This window comes from Triticum dicoccoides, chromosome 2A (genome assembly GCF_002162155.2).
Source record: "Triticum dicoccoides isolate Atlit2015 ecotype Zavitan chromosome 2A, WEW_v2.0, whole genome shotgun sequence".
NCBI classification, from domain to species: domain Eukaryota; kingdom Viridiplantae; phylum Streptophyta; class Magnoliopsida; order Poales; family Poaceae; genus Triticum; species Triticum dicoccoides.
Window position 1 is genome coordinate 109,538,820 of NC_041382.1, and position 19,305 is coordinate 109,558,124.

Sequence of the window (19,305 nt, forward strand, 5' to 3'; positions counted from 1 at the left end):
GAGTGAGGAAGGAGTTGAGAACACTTCCGACTCATTTTTCGTGCTATGAGTATATCTTGTTCTGGATTGATGACACCAACTTCTTTTTCAGTCACCTTGATCCATTCTTAGTTTTTGTCGAGTGAATTTTACTGAAAAGCTCCGAGTGATGATGTGGACGATGTCTTCCGTCTGACAAGTTGTTCTGCTGTCCGCGGATTTCGTGGGATTCGAATTTTGGGAAGTGCGCCGGGCAGGGGAGGTCGTGGTAATCGAGACGGATTAGGCAGGTCGCCTCGATCACCGCGCCACTTTTTTTTGCCACGTATCATGCACGCGACTGTTGCGGGATTTGATAAGATCGTCCGGGCCTACAAGTCAGTCACTCGGAAGTGTCCTTATAAAAGGCACCGGACTGGGCTTTTGAACAGTGCACCCTCATTCTCCTTCTTCTTCCTCAGATTTCTCCGCTGCGCCCGCTTCCGCTCTCGGCGTCGTAGCCCCGCTCGGACTCGATTCGCTGCCATGGGGAAGGAGAAGACGGTGGCGTTGGAGCGTGCAAAGAAGGCGACGGCGAAGGCGAAAGGGAAGAAGACCAGCCGGGACGGATCTTCGTCGAGGTCTGGCCTGCTGCCTGGCTGGATCCAGGGCGAATGGATCCGCTCGACAATCAGTCAAGACGACATTGATGATCTGGTTGAGGGGGGACTGATCCCTCACCAATCGGCGCGGCTCCCGGGGAACGAGACCGAGCCACAGCCGCAGGAGGGTGAGTGCGTCCTCCTCGCCACTCATGTCGACTGCGGGTTTTATTTGCCTCCCCACCCTTTCTTTCATGGTTTCTTAAACTTCTTCGGGGCTCAACTCCACCACTTTACTCCAAGAACCATCATGTATCTTGCTGCTTTCATGTCCATGTGCGAGAATTTCTTAGGCTACCGACCGCACTGGGGTCTCTTCAAGCACATATTCACATGTCGCTCCCAGATGGTCAAGAAGGCCAACCCGAGTGACGAGAGGATGCACGTGATACAGATGTGCGGGGGCCTTGGAATCCAAATGAGGAACAAAAGCACCTTCCCAGCTCTGATCCTTCCCCACTCGGTCCGGGGCTGGCTGTGACGCCCCGAGACCGTTGTGCCAGCTGTCCGCCAGTTATTCGCTGTTGTTGCCTTGTCATTCACTTGCATGTTGCATCTTGTCATGTCATCATGTGCATTGCATCATCATGTTTTAAAACTTTCATCTGTCCCGGCCTCCTCGTTCCTTCCGTTGTTCATTCTGAGTCCAGGCACACTCGCCCGCGCCCGCGGCATGTCCGAAATAGTATTTTATAAGTGGCCGGAAAATGTTCTCGGAATGGGATGAAAGTTGGCGTGTGGTCTTATTATAGTGTAGATAGACCGCCTGTCAAGTTTCATCGCATTCAGAGTTCGTTTGATAGCCCAACCGTTAAACTATAGCGGCATTATAGCCGGTCTTTTCGTCGGACGTTTTCGGTCTCCAGAAACAGTCACCGGGTCTCTCTCTTCTCTTCTCTCAGCTCGAGACCGTCTAAAAAGCCCACTACTCTCCGCCAGGCCCTACCTAACCTCTCTCGTCAGCCCGCGACCCTCCTCGCGCGCGCCCGAAAGTTGTCCTGGACCCGACCCGAGCAGTCGTCACCGTTGTGTCCAGATCATCCCCAAACGTCTACAAAACATCTCCGTTTCGTTAATTGGACTCCCTAGCCTGTTTATCTGAGACCGTCCGATTATGATCGGGGGACCCGAGTAGCCCCTAAACTAACCTACCTGCTATGTAACCAGACCAAACCCTAAAATCTAGGGGAACTGTCCCATCATTTCCTCCTCGCCGCCGCCACAATCAAATCCTCGGGATCCCCTCATTCCCTCCCGAGCCAACCGTTCCACCAACCAGAAAATTCCCTGCTCGATCCCAAGGGGATCACGAGCAGCTCATCCCCGTCGTCGTCCAACCGCAGCAAAGCTGCGCCTCCTTCCCTGCCCTCCTATCTCTTCGCCGTATCCTTCGGTCTCTCTCACTCGCTCTCAAATTCTCTCTCTCGCCAGGTACAGGAGCAACAGGAGGTCGTCCCTGCGCCATGGCCACCGCCCATTTGTCATCCCTGCTGCCGGTCCTCTTCCACAACGTGCCGGGCCGCCACGCCTCGTTTTGACCCGATCCAGTCAAGATCGACCCCGCCGCCATCTTCAGCCTCCGCCCCAAGTCCGCCGCCGTCTTGCTTCGCTAGGTCGGGCACGAGCGCCTGCCTCCTCGCGCGCTTCGTCCAGCCGCTCGCGGCGCCCCCCCTGCTTCCATCCCCTGCCGCCGGAGCCGCCAAGTCCTGCTGCAGCCGCCTCGCCCCGCAGCGTCGACCTGCTGCCAACTCCTGCTGGTTTCCTCTGCTTCGAGCGACCCAAGCCGCACGCCCTGCTTCCCCTGCTTTGGTCGCGTTGACCCCGATCCAAGGCCCCGCCCCAGCGAGAGGCCCAGATCTGCCAGCGCAGCCGGCCCATCCTCCCCTCAGCCCAAAGTGAGCAGCCCCAGCGCGTGTTACTGTTGGGCCAGCAAGATTTCGGCCCAACGCATGTTTTTTTCCTGAACATTTTTCCTATTTTCCGTATGAACGCCAATTTACAGAAAAACCCTTGCACTTCATTCATTTAATAACTCACAAATGGTGCATCGGTTTAAAATAAGTTATATATGAAATATGATTAGATTTCTGTCTAGTTTCATAATATGTCAATTTCACCCATGTTTAAAATGCTTAAAATGATGTTTGTTTAAATTTGCTCCTATGTCATGCTAAAATGCTTTAATTCATAATTAAATAACCGTAACTCCAAATTTAATAAACTTTATATGTAAATGGGGTAGAATTTTGCCTAGTTTAACATGGTGGCATCATCTTGCATGTTTAATAACTCTAAAATTATGTTTAGGGCAGAACAATACCAAACCTTAAAATATGCACATGAGGAGTTTCCGGACTTGTTGATTATTGTTCCGGCCTCATTTAAACTTGCCTAGATAGGTAGTTTTCATTTACTTCACCCTCTTGCCATGTTTAACAACATTGAATATTGTTGGGTACATAAACGAGATCGAACTAAATAACTCGAATGTGGTGTTTCGTCAATATGCAACGGAGTTGCATGTTGAGCTCTACTTAATTTGTAGGATTGCTTGTGCATATTGCCATGCCATGCTTCATTAAATCGAACATGCATCATACTCGATTGTGCATTATGCCATGTTTATGTGATGGTTGTTTACTATGTTGTGTGCTTCTTTGTGGTGTTTGCTTCTTCGGGTTGGTTCCGGTAACGTCACGTTTGTGAGGATCCGTTCGACTTCGTCCGTGTGTCTTCTTCATGACTCGTTCTTCTTCCTTGCGGGATTTCAGGCAAGATGATCATACCCTCGAAATCACTTCTATCTTTGCTTTGCTAGATGCTCGCTCTTTTGCTATGCCTATGCTGCGATACCTACCACTTGCTTATTATGCCCCCCATATTGTTGAAACCAAGCCTCTAACCCATCTTGTCCTAGCAAACCGTTGTTTGGCTATGTTACCGCTTTGCTCAGCCCCTCTTATAGCGTTGTTAGTTGCAGGTGAAGTTTGAATTTTGTTCCTTGTTGGAACATGGAGATGTTGTTTCTTGTTGGAACATGTTTACTTGTTGGGATATCACAATATCTCTTATTTAATTAATGCATCTATATACTTGGTAAAGGGTGGAAGGCTCGGCCTTATGCCTGGTGTTTTGTTCCACTCTTGCCGCCCTAGTTTCCGTCATATCGGTGTTATGTTCCCGGATTTTGCGTTCCTTACGCGGTTGGGTAATAATGGGAACCCCTTGATAGTTCGCCTTGAGTAAAACTCCTCCAGCAATGCCCAACATTGGTTTTACCATTCGCCACCTAGCCTTTTTTCCCTTGGGTTCTGCAGACTCAAGGGTCATCATTATTTTAGACCCCTTCCCCCCCGGGCCAGTGCTCCTCTGAGTGTTGGTCCAACCTGTCAGCTGCCGGTGGCCACCAGGGGCAACTCTGGGCTGGCCTACCCGTACCTAGGACAATCTGAGTGTGCCTGAGAAAGGGATATGTGCAGCTCCTATCGAGATTTGTTGGCACATTCGGGCAGTGTTGCTGGTTTAGTTTTACCTTGTCGAAATGTATTGTAACCGGGATTCCGAGTCTGATCGGACCTTCCCGCTAGAAGGAATATCCTTCGTTGACCGTGAGAGCTTGTCATGGGCTAAGTTGGGACACCCCTGCAGGGATTTGAACTTTCGAAAGTCGTGCCCGCGGTTATGGGCAGATGGGAATTTGTTAACATCCGGTTGTAGAAAACCTGAAGTTGACCTTAATTAAAATGCATCAACCGCGTGTGTAACCGTGATGGTCTCTTCTCGGCGGGGTCTGGGAAGTGAACACGGTGTTGGAGTTATGCTTGACGTAGGTTGTTCTAGGATCACTTCTTGATCATAGTTTCTCGATCGTGCTTTGCCTTCTCTTCTTGCTCTCATTTGCGTATGTTTAGCCACCATATATGCTAGTCGCTTGCTGCAGCTCCACCTCATACCTTTACCTTACCCATAAGCTTAAATAGTCTTGATAGCGAGGGTGTGAGATTGCTGAGTCCCCGTGACTCACAGATACTTCCAAAACCAGCTTGCAGGTGCTGATGAGTCCGTGCAGATGACGCAACCCAACTCAAGGAGGAGCTCAATGAATATCTTGTCCTTTGTGTTGTTTCGTTCAAGTTGATCAGCAGTGGAGCCCAGTTGGGGTCGATCGGGGACCTTTGTCGCATTTGGGGTAGTCTTCTTTTATTTTGGCTCCGTAGTCGGGCCCTGATTGTATTTGGTTGATGTAATGCTTTATTCCTATAATTGTGTGAAGTGGCGATTGTAAGCCAACTATGTATCTTTTTCCCTTATGTATTATATGGGTTGTGTGAAGATTACCTCACTTGCGACATTGCTTTCAATGCGGTTATGCCTCTAAGTCGTGCTTCGACACGTGGGAGATATAGCCGCATCGAGGGCGTTACAAGTTGGTATCAGAGCCTTCCCCGACCTTAGGAGCCCCCCTGCTTGATCGAATTAGCGGACGTTGTTGAGTCTAGAAAAATGTTTTGAGTCTTTTAGGAATTATATATCGGAGAGTTTAGGAATTCTTTTTACTCCTCAGTCCCTTCATCGCTCTGGTGAGGCATCCTGACATAGAGTTTTGACTCTTCTCTTCTCAAATTTCTCTAAAAAAAATTTAGGATCACGCGGGTATCTTGGAATCGTTCCGATGATTTTGTGACGAGAACATTGTTCTTGGTGCCTCCTGTCATTTAGGGGTTGTGGCAGTGTCCCAGGGAGTTGAGCTCCGAGGTGTTGTCGTCACAATTTTATCGTTGCAGTTCTGGAATACCTGAGTTTAGTTCGCCGACATCAAAAATCTCTTTTATGCAGTTGTTGGTGAGATAACCTCGACGCCACCCAGTACTGGGGCGGGAGTTCGGGAGTATTGCCATAACTCGTATGACGGATGTTTTTTTGAAGGTTGAGGTAGACGATTTCCGAAGGTTTCTTGGTTATGTGTTGAAGGATGGATACAACTGGATGTAGGATTTGCTAGTTTTGGGTGAGATATTATGCTTCCCCTGGAACCCCAACACCTAATTGCATAACCGGAAAGGTTCAGGAGTATCGAAGGTGGGAATTCAAGTAGCTCTTAGGATTTCTTTCCGACAGATGTATAATATGAAATTGGGGTTCGATGTCTAGTGGTCCACCTATTCACGGTTGGTTTTACAGTGGTCTCGTTGTGTCTTAAAGAGTCCTTGGCTATGCCGACTCGGGGACGCTTCGTATGTCATGTGCACTGCCTTGTACATGATGGTGTTGTACGATCGAGCCCGTGTAGGCCCCACCACGAAAACTTCAGACGAAATCTCTATCATATGTTCGTTCCGGCTTATTCTGCAAGCCAATCCTTTGTTTTGTTTTCAGTTGTGGTATTCGAGTTGCTTCAATGTCAAATGTTGATTCCATACCTTTTTCTAAGTGGTGTTCTCATAGTTCTATGTGAATACTACTCCTTCATGATAATCAAGATTGTCATGCCAATCCTTTTCAACTAGTGTGTGTCTCTTCAAGTGGAACCGATCTTTTTCAACATCCGCAAGGTCAACTCAAGTCCTCTCAACGTTGTTTGTTTCATCCGTTCCAAGTTGCCTTTGTTTTTCCCACCCACCCTCCCTTGTTTTCTTCAAGGTACCCGATTTCTTATTCAAGTATCATTTTAATGTTGTGAAGTCTCTCCATTCTTTTACGTCAATGTTCTTATCCGTTGATTCTTAGGAAGATGCCAACGAAGCTTCAAGTTCGTCACTCTTCACTCGTTTTCTTCTCCGGTGGATTCAAATCAAGCTTTGGTGTTGATCATATCCTTTTTCATCATTTCAAATACCTTCTCATGCCGGTGCACCTCATAATCTTTCACCGCTTGCTATTCTATTGTTCCGGAGTGCTGAAGATACCTCAGAAGATGTTGGATTTTATTCTCATTCTATCAAGATCTTTCGGGAATGCTATCTTATTCAAGCCATTTAATTCAACCGGTGCTTTCTCTCTTGTAAATCATTCAACGGTGTTTTCTTTTGAGTGGCCCCTAACCCACAGGTCTTTTCCCAGGATCTTACCTGACTCTTCTTATTTTCCCAGAGTTATTCTCAATTTTTTTTCGAAGTTTGACGTAATAATGAGCTATCATTAGTCAAATGCTTTTCTCTAAGATCTTTCAAATTCTTTTCATCATTGGCTCAATTTTTCCATTCTTCATTCCGGTGTGCCTCAATAATTCTTGGTGGTGTTTCTCGTCGTCATTTGAAGACCGAAGAAGAGTTTTACCTCCATATCTTATCCGTTCTCTCAGAGAATCGTGGTTCTAATTCGAGGTCATCCTCTCATAATTGTTTGATTGTGAGAATTCTTTTTATCCATCCGGAGAAATTCAGGAGCCTTTTCAGTTTGTTCATCCGGAGCCCATCATCTAAGATTTATTCATTCTCAGCTTTCTGCTATCATTCTCCAAATTTTACCGGTGCTTCGTTCAACTGATCTTTAATCGGCTCGTGATCTCTTCGTTCTCATGTATCTAAATCCTCTCAAGCATCTTCGGGTATTTGCTAATTCTTCCCGGTGTTTCTTTATGTTTTATTCGTTCTTTTTTCAATTCTTATGGTGGTTCGTTCAAGACTTCTCGTCATTCATTTATCATATCAACTCTTTCGTTCTTTTCAATCCTTCCGGTGGTTCGTTGAAGACCTTCTCAAGTTTGCGCTATATCTATCTTAATCCTTTCAACGAGAATAAGTAGTATGCCAAATCCATTGATTGTCATCAATTTAATTGGTGAAGGATAAGCATAATGTAACTCTTATTCTTGTTTCATCGAGTGAACTCAATTCCTTATTCCGGAGGTTCATCCAATTCCTGATCTCAATTAATTCGTCTTTCTTTCTCGGAGTTCCAAGTTCTCTCAATTATATCATCGTGAAGATCCATCTAATCGTTGCAAGGTTTCACTTTGTGTTTTCAACTTCTCTTTCTTCTCGTTATCCTTTTGTTACCGGAGTTCTTCATGAAGGTTCTACATGATGGTTCATCAAGGATTTAATTCCTCCTCAAAGTGTTCATCTACATTCTTTTCAGAGGAGCTCAAGTATTCTTTCATCTTGCTATCCGGAGTGCAATTCTTTCTTCCATATCATTGGAGGTGGTATTATGTCATTCTTGATAATTTGAGTTCATGTTTCATGATTCACATGTTGTTAAGAATGAGATATTTCAAATCCATCGACCTCTTCGTTGGAGTTATCTTGTGTCATGTTTCACCTAAAGCCTTCCCTAAGGATTGTTGCTATCTGTGGTGCTTATCAATGATCCAAGTCATTCATTTATCCTCCTGGTGAGACAAGTTTCTCGTCTCCTTGTTCACATCAATCCAATCTATTGTTTCCGTTAGTGGCAGAATTTCACCTCATAATTTTGAGTTGTCTTCTATAAGTCCATATCAAGCTTATCCTTTTCGTTGTTGATTTCCCAACAACTCTGTTCAATCCTTCTTTTAAGGATGCTCTCTCAAATTCATTTCAGGCAGAACTTGTTGCCTTCTTCTCTGTTCTTTTTTGGGTCCATTTTTATATTTCTTCCGGAGGCTGTGTGAGGTTGCTCTCTTCAACTCATCTTCTTGTTTGTCAGGACCTTGTTCTTTTCATGTTTATCCTTTTTAATTTGAGTGTTGTGCCCTTCTGTTCAAGTTCTTTTCATCTTATCAAGTCTTGCATAATTTTTCAACCGGAGTGCTGCTCGAAGTTGTTCTTCCTCGTTACTCTTCCCTACCAGAGTGATTTCAACTTTGTCTTCTTCGTTGCATTATTCCTTTCAATTTGTTCAACCTCTCAAGGTTCTTTGGTTTCACTCGTTTGTCAAAGGAGCAACTTAGTTTTACCTCTTCCCTTTCTCTTCTGTTTCCCTCCGGTGCCATTCTAGATCTCGGGACAAGATCCTCTCGTAGTGGTGGAGTGTTGTGACACCCCGAGACCGTTGTGCCAGGTGTCCGCCAGTTATTCGCTGTTGTTGCCTTGTCATTCGCTTGCATGTTGCATCTTGTCATGTCATCATGTGCATTGCATCATCATGTTTTAAAACTTGCATCCGTCCCGGCCTCCTCATTCCTTCCGTTGTTCGTTCTGAGTCCAGGCACACTCGCACGCGCCCGCGGCATGTCCGAAATAGTATTTTATAAGTGGCCGGAAAATGTTCTCGGAATGGGATGAAAGTTGGCGTGTGGTCTTATTATAGTGTATATAGACCGCCTGTCAAGTTTCATCGGATTCGGAGTTCGTTTGATAGCCCAACCGTTAAACTATAGCGGCATTATAGCCGGTCTTTTCGTCGGACGTTTTCGGTCTCCAGAAACAGTCGCTCGGTCTCTCTCTTCTCTTCTCTCAGCTCGAGACCGTCTACACAGCCCACTACTCTCCGCCAGGCCCTACCTAACCTCTCTTGTCAGCCCGCGACCCTCCTCGCGCGCGCCCGAAAGTTGTCCCGGACCCGACCCGAGCAGTCGTCACCGTTATGTCCGGATCATCCCCAAACGTCTACAAAACATCTCCGTTTCGTTAATTGGACTCCCTAGCCTGTTTATCCGAGACCGTCCGATTATGATCGGGGGACCCGAGTAGCCCCTAAACTAACCTACCTGCTGTATAACCAGACCAAACCCTAAAATCTAGAGGAACTGTCCCATCATTTCCTCCTCGCCGCCGCCACAATCAAATCCTCGGGATCCCCTCATTCCCTCCCGAGCCAACCATTCCACCAACCAGAAAATTCCCTGCTCGATCCCAAGGGGATCACGAGCAGCTCATCCCCGTCGTCGTCCAACCGCAGCAAAGTTGCGCCTCCTTCCCTGCCCTCCTATCTCTTCGCCGTATCCTTCGGTCTCTCTCACTCGCTCTCAAATTCTCTCTCTCTCGCCAGGTACAGGAGCAACAGGAGGTCGTCCCTGCGCCATGGCCACCGCCCGTTTGTCATCCCTACTGCCGGTCCTCTTCCACAACATGCCAGCGCCGCCACGCCTCGTTTTGACCCGATCCAGTCGAGATCGACCCCGCCGCCATCTTCAGCCTCCGCGCCAAGTCCGCCGCCGTCCTGCTTCGCTAGGTCGGGCACGAGCGCCTGCCTCCTCGCGTGCTTCGTCCAGCCGCCCATGGCGCGCCCCTTCTTCCATCCCCTGCCGCCGGAGCCGCCAAGTCCTGCTGCAGCCGCCTCGCCCCGCGGCGTCGACCTGCTGCCAGCGCCTGCTGGTTTCCTCTGCTTCGAGCGACCCAAGCCACACGCCCTGCTTCCCCTGCTTCGGTCGCGTTGACCTCGATCCAAGGCCCCGCTCCAGCGAGAGGCCCAGATCTGCCAGCCCAGTCGGCCCATCCTCCCCTCAGCCCAAAGTGAGCAGCCCAGCGCGTGTTCCTGTTGGGCCAGCAAGATTCTGGCCCAACGCATGTTTTTTTCCTGAACGTTTTTCCTATTTTCCCTGTGAACGCCAATTTACAGAAAAACCCTTGCACTTCATTCATTTAATAACTCACAAATGGTGCATCGGTTTAAAATAAGTTACATATGAAATATGATTAGATTTCTGTCTAGTTTCATAATATGTCAATTTCACCCATGTTTAAAATGCTTAAAATGATGTTTGTTTAAATTTGCTCCTATGTCATGCTAAAATGCTTTAATTCATAACTAAATAACCGTAACTCCGAATTTAATAAACTTTATATGTAAATGGGGTAGAATTTTGCCTAGTTTAACATGGTGGCATCATCTTGCATGTTTAATAACTCTAAAATTATGTTTAGGGCAGAACAATACCAAACCTTAAAATATGCACATGAGTAGTTTCCGGACTTGTTGATTGTTGTTCCGGCCTCATTTAAACTTGCCTAGATAGGTAGTTTTCATTTACTTCACCCTCTTGCCATGTTTAACAACACTGAATATTGTTGGGTACATAAACGGGATCGAACTAAATAACTCGAATGTGGTGTTTCGTCAATATGCAACGGAGTTGCATGTTGAGCTCTACTTAATTTGTAGGATTGCTTGTGCATATTGCCATGCCATGCTTCATTAAATCGAACATGCATCATACTCAATTGTGCATTATGCCATGTTTATGTGATGGTTGTATACTATGTTGTGTGCTTCTTTCTGGTGTTTGCTTCTTCGGGTTGGTTCCGGTAACGTCACGTTTGTGAGGATCCGTTCGACTTCGTCCGTGTGTCTTCTTCATGACTCGTTCTTCTTCCTTGCGGGATTTCAGGCAAGATGATCATACCCTCGAAATCACTTCTATCTTTGCTTTGCTAGATGCTCGCTCTTTTGCTATGCCTATGCTGTGATACCTACCACTTGCTTATTATGCCCCCCATATTGTTGAAACCAAGCCTCTAACCCATCTTGTCCTAGCAAACCGTTGTTTGGCTATGTTACCGCTTTGCTCAGCCCCTCTTATAGCGTTGTTAGTTGCAGGTGAAGTTTGAAGTTTGTTCCTCGTTGGAACATGGAGATGTTGTTTCTTGTTGGAACATGTTTACTTGTTGGGATATCACAATCTCTTATTTAATTAATGCATCTATATACTTGGTAAAGGGTGGAAGGCTCGGCCTTATGCCTGGTGTTTTGTTCCACTCTTGCCGCCCTAGTTTCCGTCATATCGGTGTTATGTTCCCGGATTTTGCGTTCCTTACGCGGTTGGGTAATAATGGGAACCCCTTGACAGTTCGCCTTGAGTAAAACTCCTCCAGCAATGCCCAACATTGGTTTTACCATTCGCCACCTAGCCTTTTTTCCCTTGGGTTCTGCAGACTCAAGGGTCATCATTATTTTAACCCCCCCCCCCCCGGGCCAGTGCTCCTCTGAGTGTTGGTCCAACCTGTCAGCTGCCTGTGGCCACCAGGGGCAACTCTGGGTTGGCCTACCCGTACCTAGGACAATCTGAGTGTGCCCTGAGGAAGAGATATGTGCAGCTCCTATCGGGATTTGTCGGCACATTCGGGCGGTGTTGCTGGTTTAGTTTTACCTTGTCGAAATGTCTTGTAACTGGGATTCCGAGTCTGATCGGACCTTCCCGCTAGAAGGAATATCCTTCGTTGACCATGAGATCTTGTCATGGGCTAACTTCGGACACCCCTGCAAGGATTTGAACTTTCGAAAGCCGTGCCCGCGGTTATGGGCAGATGGGAATTTGTTAACGTCCGGTTGTACAAAACCTGAAGTTGACCTTAATTAAAATGCATCAACCGCGTGTGTAACCATGATGGTCTCTTCTCGGCGGGGTCCGGGAAGTGAACACGGTGTTGGAGTTATGCTTGACGTAGGTTGTTCTAGGATCACTTCTTGATCATAGTTTCTCGATCGTGCTTTGCCTTCTCTTCTTGCTCTCATTTGCGTATGTTTAGCCACCATATATGCTAGTCGCTTGCTGCAGCTCCACCTCATACCTTTACCTTACCCATAAGCTTAAATAGTCTTGATAGCGAGGGTGTGAGATTGCTGAGTCCCCGTGACTCACAGATACTTCCAAAACCAGCTTGCAGGTGCTGATGAGTCCGTGCAGATGACGCAACCCAGCTCAAGGAGGAGCTCAATGAAGATCTTGTCCTTTGTGTTGTTTCGTTCTAGTTGATCAGTAGTGGAGCCCAGTTGGGGTCGATCGGGGACCTTTGTCGCATTTGGGGTAGTCTTCTTTTATTTTGGCTCCGTAGTCGGGCCCTGATTGTATTTGGTTGATGTAATGCTTTATTCCTATAATTGTGTGAAGTGGCGATTGTAAGCCAACTATGTATCTTTTTCCCTTATGTATTACATGGGTTGTGTGAAGATTACCTCACTTGCGACATTGCTTTCAATGCGGTTATGCCTCTAAGTAGTGCGTCGACACGTGGGAGATATAGCCGCATCGAGGGCGTTACAAGTTGGTATCAGAGCCTTCCCCGACCTTAGGAGCCCCCCTGCTTGATCGAATTAGCGGACGTTGTTGAGTCTAGAAAAATGTTTTGAGTCTTCTAGGAATTATATATCGGAGAGTTTAGGAATTCTTTTTACTCCTCAGTCCCTTCATCGCTCTGGTGAGGCATCCTGACGTAGAGTTTTGACTCTTCTCTTCTCAAATTTCACTAAAAAAATTTAGGATCATGCGGGTATCTTGGAATCGTTCCGATGGTTTTGTGACGAGAACATTGTTCTTGGTGCCTCCTGTCATTTAGGGGTTGTGGCGGTGTCCCAGGGAGTTGAGCTCCGAGGTGTTGTCGTCACAATTTTATCATTGCAGTTCTGGAATACCTGAGTTTAGTTCGCCGACATCGAAAATCTCTTTTATGCAGTTGTTGGTGAGATAACCTCGATGCCACCCAGTACTAGGGCGGGAGTTCGGGAGTATTGCCATAACTCGTATAACGGATGTTTTTTTGAAGGTTGAGGTAGACGATTTCTGAAGGTTTCTTGGTTATGTGTTGAAGGATGGATAGAGCTGGATGTAGGATTTGCTAGTTTTGGGTGAGATATTATGCTTCCCCTGTATCCCCAACACCTGATTGCATAACCGGAAAGGTTCGGGAGTTTCATAGGTGGGAATTCAAGTAGCTCTTAGGATTTCTTTCTGACAGATGTATAATATGAAATTGGGGTACGACGTCTAGTGGTCCACCTATTCACGGTTGGTTTTACAGTGGTCTCGTTGTGTCTTAAAGAGTCCTTGGCTATGCCGACTCGGGGACGCTTCGTATGTCATGTGCACTGCCTTGTACATGATGGTGCTGTACGATCGAGCCCGTGTAGGCCCCACCACGAAAACTTCGGACGAAATCTCTATCATATGTTCGTTCTGGCTTATTCTGCAAGCCAATCCTTTGTTTTGTTTTTAGTTGTGGTATTCGAGTTGCTTCAATGTCAAATGTTGATTCCATACCTTTTTCTAAGTGGTGTTCTCATAGTTCTATGTGAATACTAGTCCTTCATGATAATCAAGATTGTCATGCCAATCCTTTTCAACCATTGTGTGTCTCTTCAAGTGGATCCGATCTTTTTCAACATCCGCAAGATCAACTCAAGTCCTCTCAACGTTGTTTGTTTCATCCGTTCCAAGTTGCCTTTGTTTTTCCCACCCACCTTCCCTTGTTTTCTTCAAGGTACCAGATTTCTTATTCAAGTATCATTTTAATGTTGTGAAGTATCTCCATTCTTTTACGTCAATGTTCTTATCTGTTGATTCTCACGAAGATGCCAACGAAGCTTCAAGTTCGTCACTCTTCACTCGTTTTCTTCTCCGGTGGATTCAAATCAAGCTTTGGTGTTGATCATATCCTTTTTCATCGTTTCAAATACCTTCTCATGCCGGTGCACCTCATAATCTTTCACCGCTTGCTATTCTATTGTTCCTGAGTGTTGAATATACCTTAGAAGATGTTGGATTTTATTCTCATTCTATCAAGATCTTTCGGGAATGCTATCTTATTCAAGCCATTTAATTCAACTGGTGCTTTCTCTCTTGTAAATCGTTCAACGGTGTTTTCTTTTGAGTGGGCCCTAACCCACAGGTCTTTTCCCAGGATCTTACCTGACAGTTCTTATTTTCCCGGAGTTATTCTCAAATTCTTTTTGAAGTTTGACGTAAGAATGAGCTATCATTAGTCAAATGCTTTTCTCCAAGATCTTTCAAATTCTTTTCATCGTTGGCTCAACTTTTCCATTCTTCATTCTGGTGTGCCTCAATAATTCTTGGTGGTGTTTCTCGTTGTCATTTGAAGACCGAAGAAGAGTGTTACCTCCATATCTTATCCGTTCTCTCAGAGAATCATGGTTCTAATTCGAGGTCATCCTCTCATAATTGTTTGATTGTGAGAACTCTTTTTATCCATCCGGAGCAATTCAGGAGCCTTTTCAGTTTGTTCATCCGGAGCCCATCATCTAAGATTTATTCATTCTCAGCTTTCAGCTATCATTCTCCAAATTTTACCAGTGCTTCGTTCAAGTGATCTTTAATCGGCTCGTGATCTCTTCGTTCTCATGTATCTAAATCCTCTCAAGCATCTTTGGGTATTTGCTAATTCTTCCCGGTGTTTCTTTATGTTTTATTCGTTCTTTTTTCAATTCTTACGGTGGTTCGTTCAAGACTTCTCGTCATTCCTTTATCATATCAACTCTTTCGTTCTTTTCAATTCTTCCGGTGGTTCATTGAAGACCTTCTCAAGTTTGCGCTATATCTATCTTAATCCTTTCAATGAGAATAAGTAGTATGCCAAATCCGTTGATTGTCATCAATTTAATTGGTGAAGGATAAGCATAATGTAATTCTTATTCTTGTTTCATCGAGTGAAATCAATTCCTTATTCCGGACTTCCCCCCTTTTCCATGGCTCGAGTAGAGAAGCCCTCCTCCTTGAGAGTGATCCCGGAAGAGAAGGCGCGGGTGAAGGTGTTGGTCGAGCGGGTCATCCAACTTGTCCGCGACAGAGTGACTGGTATGGACCTGCTGGAGGTCTTCCTCAGTCGACGCATCCAACCACTCCAAGCCCATGACCATCCGATGTGGATGTACTCGGGACTCGAGGATTCCACTCGGATCCACCCGGAGGAGGTTAGCGAGGACATAGTGGCGAAGTGGCTGAGAGGTATTACCGGCAACAAGGATAATCCCTGGGGGTCCAGGAGGGTGGTTCCATTCGACCATTTGCGCCAGCCGGAACAGGTACGATTCTGCTTTGTCGAGTATCTTCTTGATTCACTATGTAACATCTTGTTGACGGTCGACTGTATTTCTTTTGTTCATTGTCTTTTCATGCTCTTATTGATATGTACACGATGCCCAATGGAGTGCAGGAGCAAAATGTTGAGGAAGGGGCGAGCGGGGGCGAGAGTGGCGAGTGGCACTCGGATGCAGAGGAGGACGAGGAGAGTGACGACCCGAGTGACGAAGAAGAGGTCGACTCGCCTCCTCATAGAGAAAGGAGATCCAAGCACGTCCACGACCCGGCAAACACCCCTGATCTGGTGGCCGAACCGACCGGGCAGTCTTCAAAGCGCCCTCGGACGTCTTCTCCGGTGCCGACTGAGAAGGGACCGAAACATCTCAAGACTGCGCCGCCCCCAGCGCCGAAACCATCGAAGGCCACATCCTCCAAACCGCCGAAGGCTTTGCCCAGAATCAAAGTTACCATTCCCACCATCTCCGGGTAATCATCTGGCCTGATCTTTTGGTCGACTCGAGTAACAGAACATAACCGACTAAATGTTGACATTTGCAGTGCTGCTACGTCTGGAACTTCTTCCCACCAATACCGAGATGAGGAAATGGAAGACGTGGTTACCTCCAACCCAGGTAAAACTCTCGTGATCTTGTTCTTGATTATTTGGTCGATTAAATTCTGGCGATTCACTTAGGGTCGACTGGTTTATTTGCAGCCGCACCCAACGTCATCGAGCTTCCAGATGATGATGAAGATGCGGCCTCTAGGCCTAGAAAGAACAAAAAAGTAGCAACTGGCAAGACGTCTCAGCAGGGACCAATGACAACACCAACCATCCAGCAATCTGAAGACGCAGGTGGGGCCTCTGTAACTTTTGTTGTCCCATTGTCGAGTGAGCGCCCTGCACCGTTGATTGTACCGGTGTTTCCTTCAGTCGTCCAACCTCACGCTTCAGAGCTCCAAGCTGCCGCTCCTGGGTCGTCTACTCCCTTCTTCACCAACTACCATGTTCCGGAAAGCCAGTCGGACACGGCTGCGGAGGCCATCCGTCAGGCTAACGTGATGATGGAGCGGATGAAGACGGTGCACGAGAACAGCCAGGCTGCTTATGATGCCAACGCGGCTCTCCGGGCCAATGTCCAGGTAAGTAGGCTTTCGACTGACCTTGTTCTATTAGGATATGATACCAGAAATATTTTCTTTCATACAATCTCTTATTGTTTGCGTCGAATTTGTACACCCACTGGGTGTTTTGTTGTCTTTGGTATTTGCGCTCTTCCACTCGGCCTGGGCGAGTAGGATTTGAACCGGTGGGGGCATGCTAAGTGCACCCACTTGGTGTAGTCCCCGAGACCGCAGTCGACTGCGGGCAGTCGACTGGGGTCTGAGTACTTTTTACTTTCTTTTCTTCCACTCGACTCGGGCTGACCGGTCGAATGGGATCTGAACTAGTGGGGGCACGTCAAGTGCACCCACTGGGTGTAGTCCCCGAGACCGCGGCCGACTGCCGGCAGTCGGCCGGGGTCTGAATAGTTCTTTTCTCTTTCTTCTCTCTTTTTTTACTCGACCCGGGCGGACCGGTCGAGTGGGGTCTGAATCAGTGGGGGCACGCCAAGTGCACCCGCTGGGTGTAGTCCCCGAGACCACGATCGACTGCGGGCAGTCGGCTGGGGTCTGAGCAAACTTTTAAGTTTCATTCACTCGGAAGTAAATAATCTTAGATCTTGTCGATTGACATGTCTTTTGCCTTCTGCAGAAATCTTGTACTCTCATTTCTAAGTTTGCCGAATTTGAGGAGAAGCAGAGGCAACTTAACCTTGACTTGGAGCTGGCCCAACAAAAGTTGAAGAAAGCTCAAGATGAAGCTGCTGGTATGGAAGGTAACTGCCTGTCGACTGTTCACGTCGATCGTCCTTTTAAAATATTTCTTCGATCTCTTGCTTGATCCGATTGCTTATTTTGCAGAGAAAATGAGGTTGGCTCTGGAAAAGAAGGACTTGGACCTTGCAGCTGCGCAGAAGGAGGCTCAAGATAAGACTGCCCTTACAGACCAGAAGCTGGCTTCGGTCGGAGTGCTGGAAGAAGAAGTAAGCAAGCTGAAGTCCTCTCTCACTGAATCCAACCGAGAGGTAACTCGTCTCAAGAAGGATAAGATGGCTTTGAATGAGAAGCTGGAATCCACGACTCGCAAGAGAAATGACGTGGAAGCTTATCTGAGAACTCTTGCCAAGAAGCTCTATCTTATGCTGGAAGGTACTCCTTTTAATCTGACTGCTCTACTACTCGCGAGTTAATCCCGTCCAGTTGACTCACTAACTCTTTGACTGCAGAATTCTGCCAAAATTTTGACGAGGAAACTGGATGGATCGAGACGGATTTGGACCGTATTGCTTCTCCCGTCGGCGACGAGGCTGCCATGAATGTGCTTCGACTGGAATCTCGTGTCGCCAGTGTGACAAGTTACCTCGCTCGTCTGAAGGTGGCAATTTCACGGATCGACTCATCACTCTTGCCAAGTGAGACGCTTCAAAATGACCTCGAATCTCTGATGATTCGACTCAACAAGGTCCCTGGTCGAGTGCAAGAGTGGAAGAAATCCTCTGCCCGGTGTGGTGCTGACATGGCGTTGTCCTTGGTAAGAGTCCACCGCAAGGAAGCCCGCGAAGATAAGCTGGTGGCGATCAAGGTTGCCAACACCAAAAGGCACGACTTCCAGTCCTTTATGGATACTTTCATCGCTGCTGCCACTCGGATCGCAGATGGAATCGACTTGGACGAATTCGTCGAACCCGCCAGCCCTCCTCCTGCCGAGTGAACGAACTATGAGATTTAAACCTGTCTTAAATTTGCCTCGGAATGCCGAGTAGATGCTGTAACCATTAAACTCCTTCGGGCTTGATGCTCGAATACTTTTGATTTGTCGTTTGGAACTTTAGGATTTATCCGAACTGCTTTTGAATATGCTTGCGATTGCTTTTGGAATCTGCTCCCTACTTGGAATGACCTTCGTGTTTGAGATGCAGCCTTGAAATGGAGACTTCAATCGAACTACGCCTTGTCGTCCTTGCGGACAAGGATGGAGCGCACGTTGTATTTGTGGCGTAGCTCAGAGAAGAAGGTTGCAGTCGACATGTGCCTTGCCGTCCTTGCAGACAAGGATGGACCACATGTTGTATTTGTGGCGTAGCTCGAAGGAGAAGGTTGCAGTCGACCTGCGCCTCGTCGCCCTTGCGGGTTGGGATGGAGCATACATTGTATTTGTGAGCTCCAAAGGAGAAGGTTGTAGTCGACCTGCACCTCGTCGTCCTTTGAGATGGGGATGGAGCGCACGTTGTATTTGTGGCGTAGCTCGGAGAAGAAGGTTGCAGTCGACCTGCGCCTCGCCGTCCTTGCGGACAAGGATGGAGCGCACATTGTATTTGTGGCGTAGCTCGAAGGAGAAGGTTGCAGTCGACCTGTGCCTCGTCACCCTTGCGGGTTGGGATGGAGCATACGTTGTATTTGTGGCGCAACTCCAAAGGAGAAGGTTGTAGTCGACCTGCACCTCGTCGTCCTTTCAGATGGGCATGGAGTGCACTTGTATTTGTGGCGCAGCTCTGAAGGAGAAGGTTGCAGTCGACCAACACCTCGTCATCCTTGGAAATAAGGGCACATTTTAAACCTTAGGCGAGTACTGGACTGCAGCTAAGCCCCCGAGTGGGAGGGTTGCCCACCACTCGGTAGGATTCTTTAAACTTAGGCGAGTACTGGACTGCAGCTAAGCCTACGAGTGGGAGGGTTGCTCACCACTCGGTAGGATTTTTTAAACTTAGGCGAGTACTGGACTGCAGTTAAGCCCCCGAGTGGGAGGGTTGCTCACCACTCGGTAGGATTTTTTAAACTTAGGTGAGTACTGGACTGCAGCTAAGCCTACGAGTGGGAGGGTTGCTCACCACTTGGTAGGATTTTTTAAACTTAGGCGAGTACTAGACTGCAGCTAAGCCTCCGAGTGGGAGGATTGCTCACCACTCG